Here is a 19,642-nt window from a genome sequence, read left to right as displayed (position 1 = left end):
GCTTGCAGGACTGGAAGTTGCTCGGGATGAGTCAGTGGTGAGTGAATGTGAAGGACTATGACATTACTGACCTATGCTCTAGTTACATGCAGCAGTAATAAGTTTGTTCACACCAACATCGCCACAACCACATGACTAATGTGTTGTGCTACAATGTCACGACTACAATAGGAATTTTTCAGCTCCATTTTAAACTTATGGAACCACCATTGCATATATGATCCATCATTGACTGAAACGTCATTTTGCAGCATGTGACTATATACATATGTGTGTATTTATATACCTATATATAAATTATAACGTTTATAATTTATAAGTAAATTTTTACATATTAAATATTATATGCAATAGATACAATGTATATGTATATATAAATTATAAAGTAAGGTCTCAATCTCAAATGCCCACAAGGCCCATAAATACATCATGAGTGAGTCAAATAGTTATCTTGGTATGTGGTCATACATTGAATAAATGGACAGGTAGCCTGTGCCCCTTTTTAAAAGAGCACTCATATAGTAACTCTGAAAGTCAGTCTCTGCTGAATGCCAATTGGTTGTTGCAAAGGCAACAACAAATCCAGTGGAATCCGAATCCAATGTCATCAAGTCTAATAATTTTTAAAGTAAAGTGGAAAACTCAGATTTTTATGGTAAAATCTACCAATTTTTTTGGGGGGGGCAGTGTCTCACCCTGTCACCAGGTTGGAGTATAGTGGCACAGTCACACCTCACTGCAGCCTTAATATCCCAGGCTCAAGCAATCCTCCCATGTCAGCCTCCTGAATAACTGGGACTACAGGTGTGCATTACCACACCCAGCTAATTTTTTATTTTTTGTAAAGACGGGGTCTCACTTTGTTGCCTAAGCTGGTCCCTAACTCCTGAGCTCAAGTGACCCTGCTTCCTCAGCCTCCCAAAGAGCTGGGATTATAGGCATTAGCCACCATGCCTGGCCTCCATTTTTAAATGTTGCCAATGAATTCTCCAATTTTTTTTTTTTTGAGACGGAGTTTCGCTCTTGTTACCCAGACTGGAGTGCAATGGCACGTCTCGGCTTACCGCAACCTCCGCCTCCTGGGTTCAGGCAATTCTCCTGCCTCAGCCTCCCAAGTAGCTGGGATTACAGGTACGCGCCACCATGCCCAGCTAAGTTTTTTGTATTTTTAGTAGAGACGGGGTTTCACCATGTTGACGAGGATGGTCTCGACCTCTTTACCTCGTGATCCACCCGCCTCAGCCTCCCAAAGTGCTGAATTCTCCAGTTTTTTTTTAATCTTGTGCACACTAAAAACACCTGCAGAGTGTATTTATACTGTTGGTTACTGGTTTACAGTCTCTGGCATGAAATACACTACTATGACATGAGTAAGATGTATCTCATGTATTTTAAGAGGTTTAAATACTATCTTACCTTTTTCTGATATAGAAATCTGTAGAAATTGTTTATATATCCTTTAAACTGTTATAAACTATCAGTAATAACTGGAAACGTGGCATTTCCATGAAATGAGGCAATTTATGTTTGCCAGAAAACACATTAAAATATTTTGTAATCGTCTATTTTGTGAACTAGAAACAGCTGTGTTTGGTGAAGTGTTTGTTAGAATCTACTTTTTAAACTTAAAAAATTCTTTCTACTTTGCTTAGGTATCAAATTTAGTATCAACTGAAAAAGTTAAAATTATACTTCATGATATATGGTTTTCTCTGCTTTTTCAAAAGCCAAGATAAGCTAAAGAACTGTGTCTTTAAATACAGAAAATAGATTTCTTGGTAAACTGTTAATTTCTGAATATTCCACCCTTTTCCAAGGAAATTCCAGGATAATCTATTATGAAATTACGATGGGTGATAGCTATTTTCTGTTACAAGTGAATTACAGCATTTAAAGATATTTATAAGATAGCTAACTGGTTCACATTATATATAAACTGAAAGAGTCTGAGGCTCTAACTTTAGAACTTTTCAATGTAAACCTTTATAATACCCATTTAGTAATTTTTAAAGTTCTGTTCTTTTGCTCACCAAACAGTGTTAGGATTCAGATACTCAAGTGTTGAATTTTCTGCTTCACTCAGGAATTTGAATCTCTTTAATACTTAAATGCGGCCCACCAATCTACTGAAGTGGTTTCTGTTGAGTAACTGTGGGCTGAGTTGTGTGTTGTTGGAGGCAGGTCACATTGCATTGAAGACTGTATTAGTCCAGTCCCCATTGCTATAAAGAAATACCTGAGACTGAGTAACTTACAAAGAAAAGAGGTTTAATGGACTCGTAGTTCCACAGGCGGTATAGGAAGCATGGAGACATCTGCTTCTGGGAAGGGCTCAGGGAGCTTTTACTTGTGGTGGAAAGCAAAGTGGGAGCAGGCATCTTACACGGTAGAAACATGAGCAAGACAGAGAAGGGAGAGGTGCTGCACAGTTTTAACCAACCAGAGCTCATGAGAACTCTATCACCAAACAGCACCAAGCGGATGGTGCTAAACCATTCATAAACGATCCACCCCCATGATCCAGTCACCTCCCACAAGACCCCACCTCCAAACACTGGGTAATACAATTCAACATGAGATTTTTGACAGGGACACAGATCCAAACCATACTATTGACTTTCCCTGGATAGCAGTGTCAGGAGGAAGTGTTTGACAGGTTTTCATTCAAAAGCTTTTAATATCCTTTCCAAACTGTATAGCGAGTGTGTATTCTACATACAGTCAACCAATCCATACATCACCCATGATAAATATTGAATTTATATTCTTTTTCGTTCATACACAGGCATGCACATATACACACTGTTTAATCTACTGGTGTTGCTTCTATGACTGGCCCAAATCACATGTGGATGTGGAAAGGGAACACCACACATTGAGATTTCCTTTGGAGATATGCTCAACCCTTCATGCTGCAGCCCCACCCACTACATGCCCATAAAGTCTTCAGGCATGTGCTGAGTGCCTGGTGTGTGACATGTACCGTGCAGGGTTCCTAGGAAGCCAGAGTGATCCCTGCCTTCAGAGGGATTCCTACCTTCAGAGGGATCATTCTAGTGTCCAATTCCGATGTGATGGACAGACATGTGAGTCCTTCAGGGATCCCTCTTAAGGCAGGGATCATTGTAGTGTCCAATTCCAATTTGATGGACAGACATGTGAGTATGATTTCAACACATCAAGATAAGTGCTGTCATGGAGGAATGGATGGGAGATTGTGGCCTCATTCATTCAACATTTTCGAGTGCCTGAGTGTCAGACAGTGTTCTGCCTAAAATGAAATACTTGCAGAAAACATAAAATGGCTCACACCTGAGTTCTGAGGTTTGGCCTGTATTTACATGACAAATGAGAATTTTAGTGAACAAAACTGAATGTCTTCTATACACTAGCAATACATGAGCCAGAAAATGAAATTGAGGGGAAAATTACATTTACAGCAGAATCAAAAAGAATATAGTACTTGGGAAATAATTTAACAAGGAGTAGAAGACTCGTCCACATATGCAGCTGGGATTTCAAGCCCCCTCAGCAGTGAATTAGCAAGAGTGGAACTCAAACATCTTCATATTCTGCTCCCAAGTTCCATTTATCATTGGGGAAGTCCAAGTTGCAATTTTGAGTTTTTGTTCTTTTTTAAAGATGACTTCTGTGAGCGGCTGTGAAAGGCTTCACTGTTTGTCACAATCTGCCTGCCGGAAGGGAAAGTGAAGGACACTCCAGGATGCCTTCATGCTAAATGCGCTGTTATTGATGAATACCGGAAAGAACACTGGGTGAAACAGCATCTTCAGAACGTGAAGGTGGGGCACCAGGGCTCCCAAACTTTGTTGTGGGGAGCACCTCTGTCCCCAAACTGAAACCTCACAGCCTAGAGCTGGTGTACCCTGACTGACGGACAGCTAAGAAGGGAGGTGCTGTCAGCATATAAGAGGGGGCTTTAAAGGTGGCTGTTGGCTACCACTCGTGAGCATAGAAAGCAGCCAGACCCAGGGATCCAGCCCACTGTTCTCTGGGCTCACCTACATTTACAATGACAGCCCCTTTGGACAAGGTCAGGGAGGTGGTTTTTGTCTGTGATGAACAAAGTGAGGTGACAAATGACCAGCTAAGGACACCTTCTTCCTATATGTGTAGCCCTTGTATGAGAGATGCTCTGGTCTCTGAGAGCTTGGCCTCCATTTCCAGTTTCTTACTGCCTGAGCCCACTCTAGGCCTTCACAGGTGCACTGGAGGTGGAGCCTCTGCCTAGGAAGGACTAAACGCTGATTAGTCTGTCAGCTCCGGCAACAGAATTCCTTTTGGGACCCAGGCCGCTCCCTGCCTCTGCCGCTACTCCTCTTGTCCATGTTATGTGCCTGTATTCCGGTGGTTTTATCTTGGCTCTGTTTCCTGACTCTGACTATGTTCTGATCCTTATGTGAATATGCTTCACGGCTTTGGCCCTGTTAGATTCTTTGCTCTTACCATTGGTTCCCTCTTTGAAGTTCTGACAGAGGCATCTGGGTTTCAGTCTGGCTCATTTCCTGCCTCTTGGGCTCACAGCCACTCCAGCCTGCTGCCACCTGCCCCAAGGATCCTTGGAGGTAGAGAGGAAATAATTTTACACATGGGTTAAATAGTCGTTAAAGGTCTCAGCAACTGCAGTTTCACTGGGACAAATGTGTGTGCTTTAAAGGGAATGAAACTTATTGGCATGGATTTGTTTGGGCATGCTTTTTATTTATTTGACCATATGTTTTTCTTAAAATTGCAACTTTGAAGTCATACATGAGGCTAAGCACCTGCATTACTCACCCACCATGCCCATCACATTTGCAGTCTTAACTCTTGGGAGACCTCCTTTGACCTCCCCCTCACATTCCTATGGTGGCCACCAAAGAAGGAACAAACAAACAGATGTGAGAGAACAGTCCCAGAGCGCTCAGCTCATCCTGTGAACCTTGCCAACCACACAGAAGGGAGAAGAGAAGCTGAGAGCAAGGCAGCCAGTTTTGTGGCATACTCTGCTCTTCCAGGCCTATGGACAGGCCAAATTACATTACCCTGCTCCACCCCTTACATTTGCCTTCTGTGACAGATAAGTTGCAGTGGAAGCGAGTGAATAAACATGAGTTCTTCCAAGTGGATCATTGGTTTTAAGATAAGAATAGATCAACAACAGTTTAATGGAAATTACTGAGCACTTACAAGATGTCAAATTATGTGTGAGGACTCAAAGATAAATACATCAGGGTTTCTGTCATCAAGCAGTGCACAGTCTAATGGCGGGGGGTAAATGTTAAAACATATATTGACCACAGTGTACAATGCATGCAATAATAGAGGTAGCTGAAAATACAGTAGCAATAGGGAGAACTCATCAATTCTGCCTGGAGGTGTCACTTGAAGGAGCCACAGGTTTAGGAGTGTAAGAGATAAGAGAAGTAGATAAGAGAGAGAAGAAATCTCCCCCCAGGATCCTTGGAGGTAGAGAGGAAATAATTTTACACATGGGTTCAATGGTTGTTAAAGGTCTAAAGAGAAGAAATTGCAGATGGGGAGAAATAACATGTAAAAACATGGTATGGTTTGGGAACTGTATTAGTTTTTTGTTGCTGCTGTAACATAAACTTAGTGGCTTAAACACAAATTTACCACCTAATAGTTCCATAGGTCAGAAGTCCAACCTGGGCCTCAATTGGCCAAAATCAAAGTGTGATCATGGCTACATTCCTTTCTGGAGGCTCGAGGGGAGCATTTAGTTCCTTGCCTTTTCTAGCTTCTGGAAGTCACCTATGTTCCTTGACTCACGATTGCCTTCCTCCATAGTCAGCAACAGTGGGTCAAGTCCTTCTCATATTTCAGATCTTTTCTCCTCCTCTTTTCATTTCCTCTCTCTAATCCCGCCAGGAACAATTCTCTGCTTTTAAGTACTCACATGAGTAGATTGGGCTCACCTTGATAATCCACAATAATCTCCCCATCTCAAGGGGTCACATTCTTAATCACATTTGCAAAGTCTCTTTTGTTGTCATGTAAAGAAAGCCATCCACAGGTTCCATCCTGGAGGATAGGGAGAATTATTCTACCCACTGTAGGAACTGTAGTTGATATTATAGAACTGAAAGCATCCCGGGAGATTAAGAGAGGGAGGAGACAGGTTTGGAGAAGGCGGCAGCTACCAGATAATGAAGACCCTTGTATGTTATGTTAAGGAGCCTAGACTTAATTCTGAAGATAATGAGGTCCTTTGAAGGGTCTTAAAGCAAGGTGAGAATTGTGTTTGGATGGAGCATTCTGCTGGCAGCATGCAGGATAGACTCAACGAGGACAAAAAAATGAGGAAGTTCTCAGTCAGTTTACTAATTTGATGGTGTACTGGCGCTCTGGTTACTACAAGTTGGTGAGTGATGAAAGGGGAGTGAGTGAAGGGACAAAGCAGAGGCTACTCTTTTGAGAAGAATTGAAATGAAAAGCGGGAGAGAAAGAAGGTAATTAAATGGGAGCACAATGCCCAAGGTGGATTTTGTCTTGTTTGTTTTTGCAATGAGAAAGATGAGCAAACTTACAGGTTGAAGATAACGATAATGATTATATAAAATAGCTAACACCAATTAAGACTGTATTTGTGCTCTAAGATAATATATTAAATATGTACATTAGTTCATTTTTTGTCTCTCTCTTACAACTGAAGAAACTGAGGCAAGGACTAGTTAAGTATCACTCCAGGTTATATAGTTTAAAAAAAAAAAGCAAAGCTGGCCAGGCATGGTGGCTCACACCTATAATTCCAGCACTTTTGGGGAGACCAGAGCAGGAAAATTGCCTGAGACCAGAAGTTCAAGACTAGCCTGGGCAACAGAGCGAGACTACATCTCTACAAAACATTTTGAGAAAACCTAGTGGGGTGTGGTGGTGCACACCTGTAGTCCTAACTACTTTGGAAGCTGAGGCAGGAGTATCACTTGAGCCACAGGAGTTTGAGGCTGCAGTGAGTTATGATTACATCACTGTAATCAGCAGTTAGAGTAAGACCTTGTCTCTTAAAAAAAAAAAAAAAAAAAAAACTAGCAGAGCTATATTTCAAACCAAAATCTACTTGCCTGGCGATATACTTGACTACTAGACTATGCTAGCCAGTAAAGAGGAAGAAGTAGAGATTAAAAGGAGAGAAGCTATCACTGATGCCTCAATGCCTAGGAAAAAGTAGGAGAGCATGTATTTGAAAGCACAGGTGGATGTATTGCTTATAACCAGGAGGAAAGGAATATGTGGCCTAATATCTTCTGTGAATGAGTTAGGTGTGTGAGAAAGCTAAAGCTTGAGATAAGAAGCTATGGGATTCAAGGAGAACTACAAACCACTGCTCAACGAAATAAGAGAGGGCACAAACAGATGGAGAAACATTCCATGTTCATGGTTAGGAAGAATTAATATCGTGAAAATGGCTATACTGCCCAAAGTAATTTACAGAATCAACGCTATACCCATCAAGCTACCATTGACTTTCTTCACACAACTGGAAAAAACCACCATGAACTTCATATGGAACCAAAAGAGAGCCCGCATAGCCAAGTCAATTCTAAGCAAAAAGAACACAGCGGGGGCATCACACTACTGGATTTCAAACTATACTACAAGGCTACAGTAATCAAAACAGCATGGTACTGGTACCAAAACAGAGATATAGACCAATGGAACAAAACAGAGGCATCGGAGGCAATACAACATATCTACAACCATACAATCTTTGAGAAACCTGACAAAAACAAGCAATGGGGAAAGGACTCTCTGTTTAACAAATGATGTTGGGAAAACTGGCTAGCCATGTGCAGAAAGCAGAAACTGGACCCCTTCCTGACACCTTACACTAAAATTAACTCCAGATGGATTAAAGACTTAAACATAAGACCTGGCACCATAAAAACCCTAGAAGGAAATCTAGGCAAAACTATCCAGGACATAGGAGTAGGCAAGGACTTCATGAACAAAACACCAAAAGCATTGGCAACAAAAGCCAAAATAGACAAATGGGACCTAATCAAACTCCACAGCTTCTGAATGTCAAAAGAAACAGTCACTAGAGTGAATCAGCAACCAACAGAATGGGAAAAAATTTTTGCAGTTTACCCATCTGACAAAGGGCTGATATCCAGAATTTACAAAGAACTCAAACAGATTTACAGGAAAAAAACAAACAAACCCATTCAAAAGTGGGCAAAGGATATGAACAGACACTTTACGAAAGAAGACATATATGAGGCCAACAATCATATGAAAAAATGCTCATCATCACTGGTCATCAGAGAGATGCAAATCAAAACCACACTGAGATACCATCTCACGCCAGTTAGAATGGCGATCATTAAAAGATCTGGAGACAACAGATGCTGGAGAGGATGTGGAGAAAAAGGAACACTTTTACACTGTTGGTGGGAGTGTAAATTAGTTCAACCGTTGTGGAAGACAGCGTGGCAATTCCTCAAGGCCTTAGAAATAGAAATTCCATTTGACCCAGCAATCCCATTACTGGGTATATATCCAAAGGACTATAAATCGTTCTGCTATAAGGACGAATGTTCATTGCAGCACTGTTTACAATAGCAAAGACCTGGAATCAACCCAAATGCCCATTGATGATAGACTGGATTGGGAAAATGTGGCACATATACACCATGGAATATTATGCAGCAATCAGAAATGATGAGTTTGTGTCGTTTGTAGGGACATGGATGAATCTGGAGAACATCATTCTCAGCAAACTGACACAAGAACAGAAAATGAAACACCACATATTCTCACTCATAGGCGGGTGATGAAAAATGAGAACACATGGACCCAGGGAGGGGAGTACTAATCACTGGGGTCTATTGGGGGGAAAAGGGGAGAGCCAGCGGGGCGGGGGGAGGAGCTGGGGAGGGATAGCCTGGGGAGAAATGCCAAATGGGTGAAGGGGAGAAAGGAAGCAAAACACACTGCCATGTGTGTACCTATGCAACTGTCTTGCATGTTCTGCACATGTATCCCAAAACCTAAAATGCAATAAAAAATTAAAAAAAAAAAAAAAAAAAAAAAAAAAGAAGCAGCTATGGGAAAAGTCAAAGGAATGAGGAAGCAGTGTTGAGAGTTCAGTTGCATTTGGAAACTACTTCAAATGGTTAAGTCATTTATTTCCAGTAGTGAGAGGGGAGCGGGCAAAAAGGGAGATGAGAGTGGTAAGGATTTGTGCTTTCAAGTTTATATTACCTTCCAAAGCATGCCAACCATTCCTCAGAATGAAGGCATCCCAATAGGTAATGTCAAAGAAATCACAAGGACAGGGTAGGCTAATAGTTACGACTACCTTGGACAAATCTAGGTTCCCTGCACACACCACACAAACACCTAATTGTTTCCTCATACTGACCCCCTTCCAGATAAACACACTTGGTGAAAGCTCTTACTGAGTCGTTACTTTCCTTGGAATGTCCTAGAATTTCAATTTTTGACATTTTTTCCATATTATTACATGTCATCCATGAATCATGAACTCTTTTTAAACTATCTCTAGAGTAAATGTTTCCTTCCAGTCACACAATTGCCAACAGGGCAATGCAGTAACACAGAATCTATTGTGAAATCATATTTATGAACTTATGACATTATAGCTAACCTTTCATTGTGTATACTCTTTGACAATTTAAAATTGACCTTTTAATTTCTTAATTAAACATGCTATATTTCTTAATTCTGCATGTTTGAAACATGAAAAGCTTGAGTTCTGTACCCATTTGTATCATGCAATGTGAAAATGCAAGCCTTTTCCATGTCTGATATTGTTGATGAGTGAAACTTTTTCATCTACTAGAATTTAGTGTGTAGTTTCTAACCCGGAATCAGCCTGCTTAAAGAGACAGTTTATAATCTCACAGAGAAGTCACTTTCTGATGAATGTTGACATCTATATTATGATTTTTTATGTTTAAGGAGGCTAAAATCTATTCTCCACAGTTTGGTCTTTTTCTTTTTAAGAGAGATCTGGTGTTTTAGAGGAGACTGAAATAACAAAGTTTATCAATCAACATTCTGAACATCTATGACTGTACCTTCTCCAACTTATATAGAAACTGCAAGGACATACCAGGTGTTTTACCGTGTCAGCTTTCTTTGCAAGTTTGTAAGGCACCAAAGGCCAGCAAGATGAATGAGACAGAGAACAGGAAAGGAAACCTGTTCAGTTTTCCTGCTTTTCTGTGGCCATAAAACTTGCCGGCATCCTTGGCCCGCCTACAATTAGGCTTCATACCATTGCTGTTAAAGGTAGAACTCAACTTAGGGAAAATACAGTTGAGCATCCACTAAGTCAGAGCTAGAATCGGCCTGTACATCTGCCACCAAGACCTGATCACAGCACTATCTAGCTCAAAATTCTGCTCTAATTGCCTCTTGTGTACAGCAGTAATCTGCAAGCACATTTTTAATAGCCTTTTGTTATTAAAAGTACACACACATTGGAAAAATTAGAAAACACAGGCAAGCAAAAATAGAAACATAAAAGCAGCACATTCTTACTACCCAGAGAATATCATTTAGTTCTATCCTTCTGGATCTCTATATATTTACATAAGTTCTATCATCTTAGTTCTATCCTTCTGGATCTCTATATATTTACATACTCATATGTAAAATAAGATTATCTTTTATGGGCAATTCTTGCTTTCTGGCTTGAGATGTCCCAGCTTCACTGTGTTACCTTCTCTGTACCAGACCTGAAAATCAGCCATTTCCAACGCTTGCTGCTTGCTTTTGGTGGGAAATGAGATTAAAGACCAAAATGTATTAGGGGTGCTCATTGTTGTTAATGTGGCATTGTTTCTAGATAATTATGTTTTTAACCTTTAAGTTCAGTGGTACAAGTGCAGATTTGTTACATAGGTAAACTTGTGTCATGGGGGTTTGTTGTCCAGATTATTTCATTGACCAGGTATTAGTCCTAGTGCCCATTAGTAGTTTTTCCTGACCCTCTCCCTCCTCCCACCCTCCACCCTCTGACAGGTCTCAGTGTGTGCTGTTTTCCTCTATGTGTCCATTTGTTTTCATCATTTAGCTCCCACTTATAAGCGAGGACATGTGGTATTTGGTTTTCTGTCCCTGTGTTAGTTTGCTAAGGATAATGGCCTCCAGTTCCATCCATGTCCCAGCAAGGGACATGATCTTATTCTTTTTTATGGCTGCATAGTTCCATGGTGTATGTATACCACATTTTCTTTATCCAGTCTATCACTGATGGACATCGAGATTGATTCCATGTCTTTGCTATTGTGAATAGTGCTGTAATGAACATATACATGCATGTGTCTTTATGATAGAATAATTTATATTCCTTTGGGTATATACCCAGTAATGGGATTGCTGGATTAAATGGTATTTCTGTCTTCCACAATGGCTGAAATATTTACATTCCCACCAACAGTGTATAAGCATTACTTTTTCTCCACAACCTCACCAACATCTGGTTTTTTTAATTTTTATTTTTAGTTCTGGGGTACATGTTTAGGTTTGTTACATAGGTAAATGTGTGCCATGGTGGTTAGCTGCACCTGTCAACCCATCATCTAGGTATTAAGCCTGGGCTTATCATTTCTAAATGCATTAGCTATTTATTTTAAAATGCTATTTAGCTATTTTTCCTAATGCTCTCCCTCCCACCGTTAATAGTAGCCATTCTGACTGGTATGAGTTGGTGTCTCATTGTGGTTTTGATTTGCATTTCTCTAATGGTCAGTGATGTTGAGCTTATTTTCATAAAATTCTTGGCCACATGTATGACTTCTTTTGAAAAGTGTTCATGTCCTTTGTTCACTTTTTAATAGGGTTGTTTGGCTTTTTCTTTTTTTGGGGGGGAGGAAGGGAGGAAGGCAGGAAGGGAGGGAAGGAGGAAGGAAGGGATGAAGGAAGGAAGGAAGGGAGGAAGGGGGGAAGGAGGGAGGTAGGGAGCGGGAGGGAGGGAGGGAGGGAAGGGAAGGAAGGAGATCAAGCAATGAGAGAGATGTTGCCAACCTGGATCTAGAGGTTTACAAGTTGATTTCTTTTTTTTTCCTTTTTTTTGAGAGAAGGAAAGAAAAAAAATGAGTAAAGGAGAGGAAGAAAGAGGAAGAGAAAGAGGGAGGGTGAACGGAAATATTGCTTTATTCTGAAAAAAAATGGTATTAATAATGGCCATTCAATGTTTCATTTAAACCTATGAGTAGGTGTGATGTGGTATTGACAAGAATGTATATTTTGTGTATTTGAAGTAGAAAGCTCTATAAATATTTATTAAGTTTACTTGTTCCAGATCAGAGTTCGAGTCCTTGATATCCTTATTAATTTTCTGTCTCATTGAGTCTAAGTCTCTATGTATCTGGGTGTTAGGATCGTTAGCTCTTGTTGTTGCATTGATCCTTTTAACACTATATCTTTGTTGCTTTAAAATCTATTTTATCCGATACAGGAATTGCAGCTCCTGCTTTTTATTTATTTATTTATTTGTTTGTTTATTTATTTATTTATTTTTGCTCTCCATTTGGTTGGTAAATCTTTCTCCATCCCTTTGTTTTGAGTCTTTGTGTATCCTTGCATGTGAAACAGGTCTGGATGTAACATGCCGTTGGGTTTTGGCTGTGTCTTTTGACTGGGGGATTTAGTCGATTTAAATTTAGGGTTACTGCCATTTGATGTTAACTGGCTGTTTTATCCGTTCGTTGATGTAAATTCTTCTTTATGTTGGTGCTCTTTACTTTTTGGTGTATTTTTAGAAAGGCTAATACTGGTTGTTTCTTTCTGTGTGTAATGCTTCTTTCAGAAGCTCTTGTAAAGCAGGCCTGGTGGTAATAAAATCTCTGAGTACTTGCTTGTTCATAAAAGATTTTATTTTTCCTTCAGTTGTAAAGCTTAGTTTGGCTGGATATGAAATTCTGGGCTGAAGGTTCTGTTCTTTGAGGATGTTGAATATCGGCCCCCACTCTCTTCTGGCTTGTAGAGTTTCTGCTGAGAGATCTGCTGTAAGTCTGATTGGCTTGCCTTTGTGGGTAACCTGACCTTTCTCTCTGGCTGCCCTTAGTATTTTCTCCTTTGTTTCAACCCTGGTGAATCTAACGATTATGTGCCTTGGGGTTGCTCTTCTTGAGGAATATCTTTGTGGTGTTCTCTGTATTACCTGGGGTTGAATATTGACCTGCTTTGCTAGTTTAGGAAAATTTTCCTGAATAATATCCTAAAGGGTATTTTCCAGCTTGGATTCATTCTCTTCATTGCATTCAGGTACACCTATCAAACGTAAATTTGGTGTTTTCATATTGTCCCATGTTTCTTGGAGACTTTGCTCATTCCTTTTTATCCTTTTTTCTCTAATCTTTTCTTCACATTTTATTTCATTAAGTTGGACTTTGACCTCTGATATCCTTTCTTCTGCTTGAACAATTTGAGTGTTTAAGCCTGTGCATACTTCTCGCAGTTCCTGTATTGTATTCTTCAGTTCCATTAGTTCACTTATATTCCTCTCTAAGTTGTCTATTCTCAATAGGATTTCATCAAACCTTTTTTCAAAGTTCTTAGTTTCTTTACGTTGGGCTACAACATGTTCTTTTAACTCACAGAAGTTTCTTATTATCCATTCCCTGAAGAGTGATTCTGTCATTGGGATGTGCTCGTTCTCCATCAAGCCTTGTTCCATTGTTGATGTGGAACTGTGATCATCTTTAGAGGGAGAGGCGTTCTGATTTTGAGTATTCTCCGCCTTTTTACGCTGGTTTTTCCCATCATTGTAAATTTATCCTCCTGTCGTCTTTGAAATTACCAACTTTCAGATTAGGTCTCCTGAGTGGACGTCCAAGTTGTTCATTCCCAGGGCCAGAGCAGCGGCGTTAAGACTGATGGTGCTTTTCTGCCCAGGATTCTCCTGTCTGGCTTCCTTCTTGTGTCCGTAATAGGCGACTCTGCCTTCCCGGGGCTCCAAACCTTGGTCTGAAGGGGAACCAGTCTCGTTTACTCTGCACCGAGAGCTGCCGCCCCGAGGTGCCATCACAGCCGCTGCGCTGGCCTCAGGAGTCATGCTGGGGACCCGTGTGGGTCCTCCAAGCCTCGGTCAGAAGGGGAGCCAGCCCTGTTTACTCTGCTCCGAGAGCTGCCACGCTGAGGTGCCAGCGAAACCGCTGCACCAGCCACCAGAGTCGCGCTGACGACCTGTGTGACTCCTCCACTGGGGATCTTCTGCTCCATGAGTGACCGAAATTTGTCTGAAAGTGCGGCATCCTCTAGTTTTCTGCGTTTTCACTGAGAGCTGCAATCCCGAGATGTTAGCAATCGGCCATCTTGGATCATTCCCCTTATAAATTTATATTCCTTATAGATGCTGGATGTTAGACCTTTGTTAGATGCATAGTTTGTGAAAAGTTCTCCCATTCTGTAGGTTGTTTACTCTGTTGATAGTCTCTTTTGCTGTGCAGAAACTCTTTAGTTTAATTATATCCCATTTGTCAATTTTTGTTTTTATTGCAACTGCTTTTGATGTCCTCGTCATGAAATCTGTGTCTATGCCCTGAATGGTATTGCCAGGTTGTTATTATTGTTTTAGGTTTTACATTTAAGTCTTTAATCCATCTTGAGTTAATTTTTATGTATGACTTAAGGAAGGCATTCAGTTTCAGTCTTCTGCATATGGCTATCCAGTTATCCCAGCACCATTTATTGAATAGGAAATTCTTTCCCCATTGCTTGTTTTTGTTGGGTTTGTCAAAGATCAGATAGTTGTAGGTGTGCAGTCTAGGCTATTTAATGCCCAAAGCTAGGGAAAAAAATTACAAGCGTGAGTTTATACTTGTATTTATAGTTCAAGTTCATACTTGTATTTACTTGTAAATATTGCATTATAAATATTATATTGTGAATATAAGATTTACATGTAAATACACGTATTCATGAAATTGTTATTGTAAATAAAGTATTAGTGAAAACTGGTAGTGTTTTCACTAACTTGATTTTACATTTGTATATCTTTTACACAGAAATTTGATTTCTAGTATAATTTACATTAATTAAAGTTAAGTTTTCTTGAGTTACACCATAAAATTCACTCTTTTAAAATGTTTTTAATGGTCTTTAGTATATATACAGAGTTGTATAATTGTGGCCTAATGGTAGACTGTTTCCACGACACCAAAGAAACCTTGTACCCATTAAAAGTCATCCCCTTTCACCAGTTGCCTTATGTGTAGGAAACCACTAAATTGACTTTCTGTCTCCAAAGATCTGCCCACTCTGGATATTTCATGTAAATGAATAACACAATATGTGGCCTTTGGTGTCTTTCCTCTTTCACTTAGCTTATAGATTTCAAAGTTCATCCATGTTACAGCAGATATCAAGACTCCATTCCTTTTTATGGCTGAATATTCCATCATATGGGTATATATTTTGTTTGTCCATTTGTCAATTGATAGACATGTAGGTTGTTTCCTGTTTTTACTATTATGAATGATGCTGCTATTAACATTTGTGTCCAAACTTTTATATGAGCATATGTTTTCAATTTAATTGAGTACACTCTTTATTCTTCCACATGGATTTGAGTTATTGTCCCTTCTTTCCAACATCGAGAACTTACTTTATTATTTCTTATAAGGCAGATGTGCCAGCAATGATTTTCTCTATTTTGATTTATATTGGAATGTCTTTATTTTCTCTTCCTATTTGGAAGATATTTTTGATGGATATAGGATTCTTGGTTAACAGGTGTGTTTTTTTCTTCACTTTGAATATGTCAGCCACTGCCTTCTGCCCTCCATTGTTTTAGATGAGAAGTTACTCTTATTGTGATTCCCTTGTACATAATAAGCTGGGGTTTCTTGTTTTGTGTTTTGCTGCTTTGGAGATTTATCTTTATCTTTGGCTTTAAGCAGTTTGACTGTGATGTGTCTGAGTGTGAATATCTTTCTGCTGATTCTACTTGGGATTCTTTGAGCTCTTAGATATGTTTTATCCCATTTGCAAAGTTTTTATTTCTTCAAGTATTTTTTGTGTTCTCTTTTTCTCTATTTCTTCCATTACATGTAATTTACTGGGCTTAATGTTCTCCATTTCTGTGAGAATCTGTTCGTGTGTCTTCATGCTTTTTGTCTCTGTTCTTCAAATTATATACGGTAGTCCCCTCCTTATCTGCAATTTTACATTCTGCAGTTTCAGATATTCATTGTCAACTATGGTCCAAAAATGTTAAGTGGAAAATTCCAGAAGTAAACAATTCATAAGTTTAAATTGCATGCTATTCTGAGTAGTGTGATAAAAATCTCTCATGGTCCCACACCATCCCACCTGGAATGTGAATCATCCCTTAGCATGTACCCACTGTATATGCTACCTACCCATTAGTCACTTAGTGGCTGTCTTAGTTATCAGGTCCACTGTTGCAATATCGCTGTGCTTATGTTCAAGTAACCCTTATTTTACTTAATAATGGCTCCAAAGCACAAGAACAGTAATAGTGGCAATTTTAATATGCCAAAGAGAAGCCGTGAAGTGCTTTCTTTAAGTGAAAGTTCTCAATATGGAAAGAAAAAAAAAAAGCATGCTGATGTTGCTAAGATTTACAGTAAGAACAAATCTTCTCTGTGAATTTTAAAGAAGGGAAAATAAATTTGTGCATAGTATATATGGGTTTGACTACCCATAGTTTCAGGAATCCTCTTGCGGTCTTGGAGCACATCCCCCATGAGTAAGTGGGGACTACCATCTTCTCTACTGAGCTACGACTTTACTGATTCTTCTGCTTGCTCACATCTACTGTTGAACTCCTCCAGTGAATTTTTCAATTATGATTTTCTACTTAAGAATCTCAGTTTAGCTCCTTAAAAATTTCTTCTTATTGATAATCTCTATTTGATGCATTGTCATCATACTCTCCTTTAATTTTTAAAAAATGGTTTCCTTCATTCTTCAAACATATTTCTATATGTTTTTTGAAGTCTTTGTTAAATCTAACATCTGCATCCTCCCCAAGAAAGTTTTTGCCTTTTTTTCCCTGGGTAAAAAAAGAGATGGGGGGTCTCACTATGTGGGATAGGGGTAACACTTTCTTGTTTACTCACATGTCTCACACTTTTCATTGAAAATTGGATATTTTAGATCATATGTTGAATCATATCCAGAATCCATAACTCTGGATTCTGATCCTTCCCAGGCTTATTGATGCTGTTTTATTCTTGTTACTGTTGTTCATCTATTTATTTGTTTAGTGACTTGGCTGGACTAACACTGTGAAGCATATTTTTCCCCCACAGTAGGCAGCCTCTGATGTCTCTGCTTAGATAGTTGTTCCTTGTTTTTATTTTTAAACATGAGTTTCTGAGGTTGCCCCTGGGTCAGTCACTGATTGGTCAGAGGTCATGCTTAAGGCCCCTGAGCCAGTAAGGTTTTTGTCCTTTCCCATTGGGTCTGTGTGTGGCTTGGGAACAACTTTTGAAGTTCGAGGAGTTTATACATCTGCCACTTGTAACTCAGGGACTGAGAGCTTGGAAGTACCCTTCCAGTTGATCTTGGGTAGTTACCCACACTCTCCTGGACCACCAGTATCAAGTGTGAGTTTTGTACTGTTCCTTGTCCCAATTTCTCTGTTAAACTTCTGTTGATCTACCTCTATTGGAATCACAAAGCTATTAGCCTACTCTGTTAGCCCTTAGCCCTTATGATATCTATTTTTCTATGTCTATTAATTTTTTACATTGCTCTGGGACATGAATATTCTACACTCTGTTCCAAATAAAGTCAAAGGCAGGGCTGCGGAGCTGTAAGTCCTCACAGTGTGCTCAGCCCCCAATCTGGTTAGAGCCTCTGAGTTACTGAGCAGGAGCTGGGGATATGGGGAACTCTGATCTGTTTTGTTTACCCTTCCTAGGGTCTCCCTGTAGAGCAGGACACTAGAGAGTGAGTAGTGGCACTACCAAACAGCTACAGCTGCCCATGGGGAAGAAGAGGAGGATGAGTGTTGAGTGCAACAGTTTCCTCCATCTTCACCTGGAATTGATCTTCAGCAATAGGAAAATGGGGGACATGGCACCTCACAGGCTACAAGCCTGCCCAGAATAGTTCTGAAACCTGGATCTAGAGGGATGGATGCAGCCCATGGTTCAAATGCCATAGTTTCTGGCTGAGCCTCAGTAGATTTTGTTGGATGAGTGTTTCTCAATTTCTTATATACCCTTAGGTCAGTTTCCAGAGACTTTAAATGGTTGTCTTAGATTATTTTGACCAGTTAAATCAGTGTTTCTTTGAGGGAGAGAATTCATCAAGCTCTTCATTTCACTATTCTGGAAGTCCCACCCACTCCTGGATTTGGTCTGAAATTTATAATTTTACTTATTTGCTTTAACTCAGTGGTCCCCAACCTTTTTGGCACCACGACCAGTTTTGTGAAAGTCAATTTATCCATGGGGTGGAGGGAATGCTTTTGGGATGAAACTGTTCCACCTTAGATCATCAGGCGTTACATTCTCATAAGGAGTGTACAGCCTAGATCCCTCACATGCGCATTTCACAATAGAGTTTGTGCTCCTGTGAGAAACTCATGCCACTGCTAATTTGTCAGGTGGCAACGCTCAGGCTTGCCTGCTGCTCACCTCCTGCTTCAGTTCCTAAAGCCCAGGGGCTGGGGACTCCTACTTTCACTTGCAATATTAAAACATTGCAAAATGCCAAATACATTCATTTACTTATAATACAACTACAGAGTGTAGTTTCAGTATTCTGTCATTTCTTTTTTATCTATCTCTTCAAACTTTGACCTACCTTAAGGCAGGGCCTATGTTATATTTATTTCTGTTGTTATCATGCAGGGAGCAGTAAGTAGGAAATAATGGTTTCTTTAACTTAAGAACAAAACTAAATACTATCTGTGTTTTTAAATATGAGTCCGCAATTACCTTACCTAGTGATTTACCTTCAGAAGCTGGCTGGTTGGCTAGTTACTAGGCTAGCCCCTCGTTGGTCTTCATTGTACGCACATATACACACACACTCACATATTTATCTTTTCATAATCTTTTCTCAGCAACTTTTCTCCTTTGAGTGTCCATTGGTAAAGGTTTGTTTGTTTGTTTTTACTTATTAGATTTTAAAGGCATAGTAACTGTGGTCTATATACACTTTGGGAAATCAATGAAAATGTGTGAAATGTGATATAAATTATATATTGGTTAAAAAATACTGCAGAACCAAAATATCTGTAAAATGTAACATTAAGTCAGCTTACCAACAGCAACTCAACAGTTAAAAAGTTATAAATAGACCGGGCGCAGTGGCTCATACCTGTAATCCTAGCACTTTGAGAGGCCAAAACGGGTGGACTGCCTGAGCTCAGGAGTTTGAGCCCAGCCTGGGCAACAGAGTGAAACCTTGTCTCTACTAAAATACAAAAAATTAGACCTGCATGGCCACACGTGCCTGTAGTCCCAGCTACTTGGGAGGCTGCGGCAGGAGAATTGCTAGAACCCGAAAGGCGGAGGTTGCAGTGAGCCGAGAGATTGCGCCACTGCACTCCAGCCTGGGCGATGGAGAGAAACTCTATCTCTTAAATATATAAAAAGTTATAAAGAAATTATATTTAAGGTGGCATATGAATAGATTTTAAGATGTTTGATATAGTGAGAGG

General features: G+C 39.8%; 1 protein-coding gene across 9 annotated transcripts in view; it reads left to right on the top strand.

Moving 5' to 3' along the window:
* CCDC146 (coiled-coil domain containing 146) overlaps positions 1-19,642 on the top strand; it is a 265,750-nt gene that overhangs the window by 178,534 nt on the left and 67,574 nt on the right. The window contains exon 1 of one of the 9 annotated variants that reach the window (XM_035255010.3): positions 3,670-3,803. The exons of the other annotated variants lie outside the window; for them this stretch is intronic. The gene's annotated coding sequence lies outside the window, so the exon portion shown is untranslated. Of the gene's footprint in view, positions 1-3,669; positions 3,804-19,642 lie in introns of those variants that run through there. 9 annotated transcript variants of the gene reach the window in all.

This window comes from Callithrix jacchus, chromosome 11, assembly GCF_049354715.1.
Source record: "Callithrix jacchus isolate 240 chromosome 11, calJac240_pri, whole genome shotgun sequence".
NCBI classification, from domain to species: Eukaryota; Metazoa; Chordata; class Mammalia; order Primates; family Cebidae; genus Callithrix; species Callithrix jacchus.
Note: the sequence above shows the minus strand (reverse complement) of the source record. Positions and strands in the feature narration are given on the sequence as shown.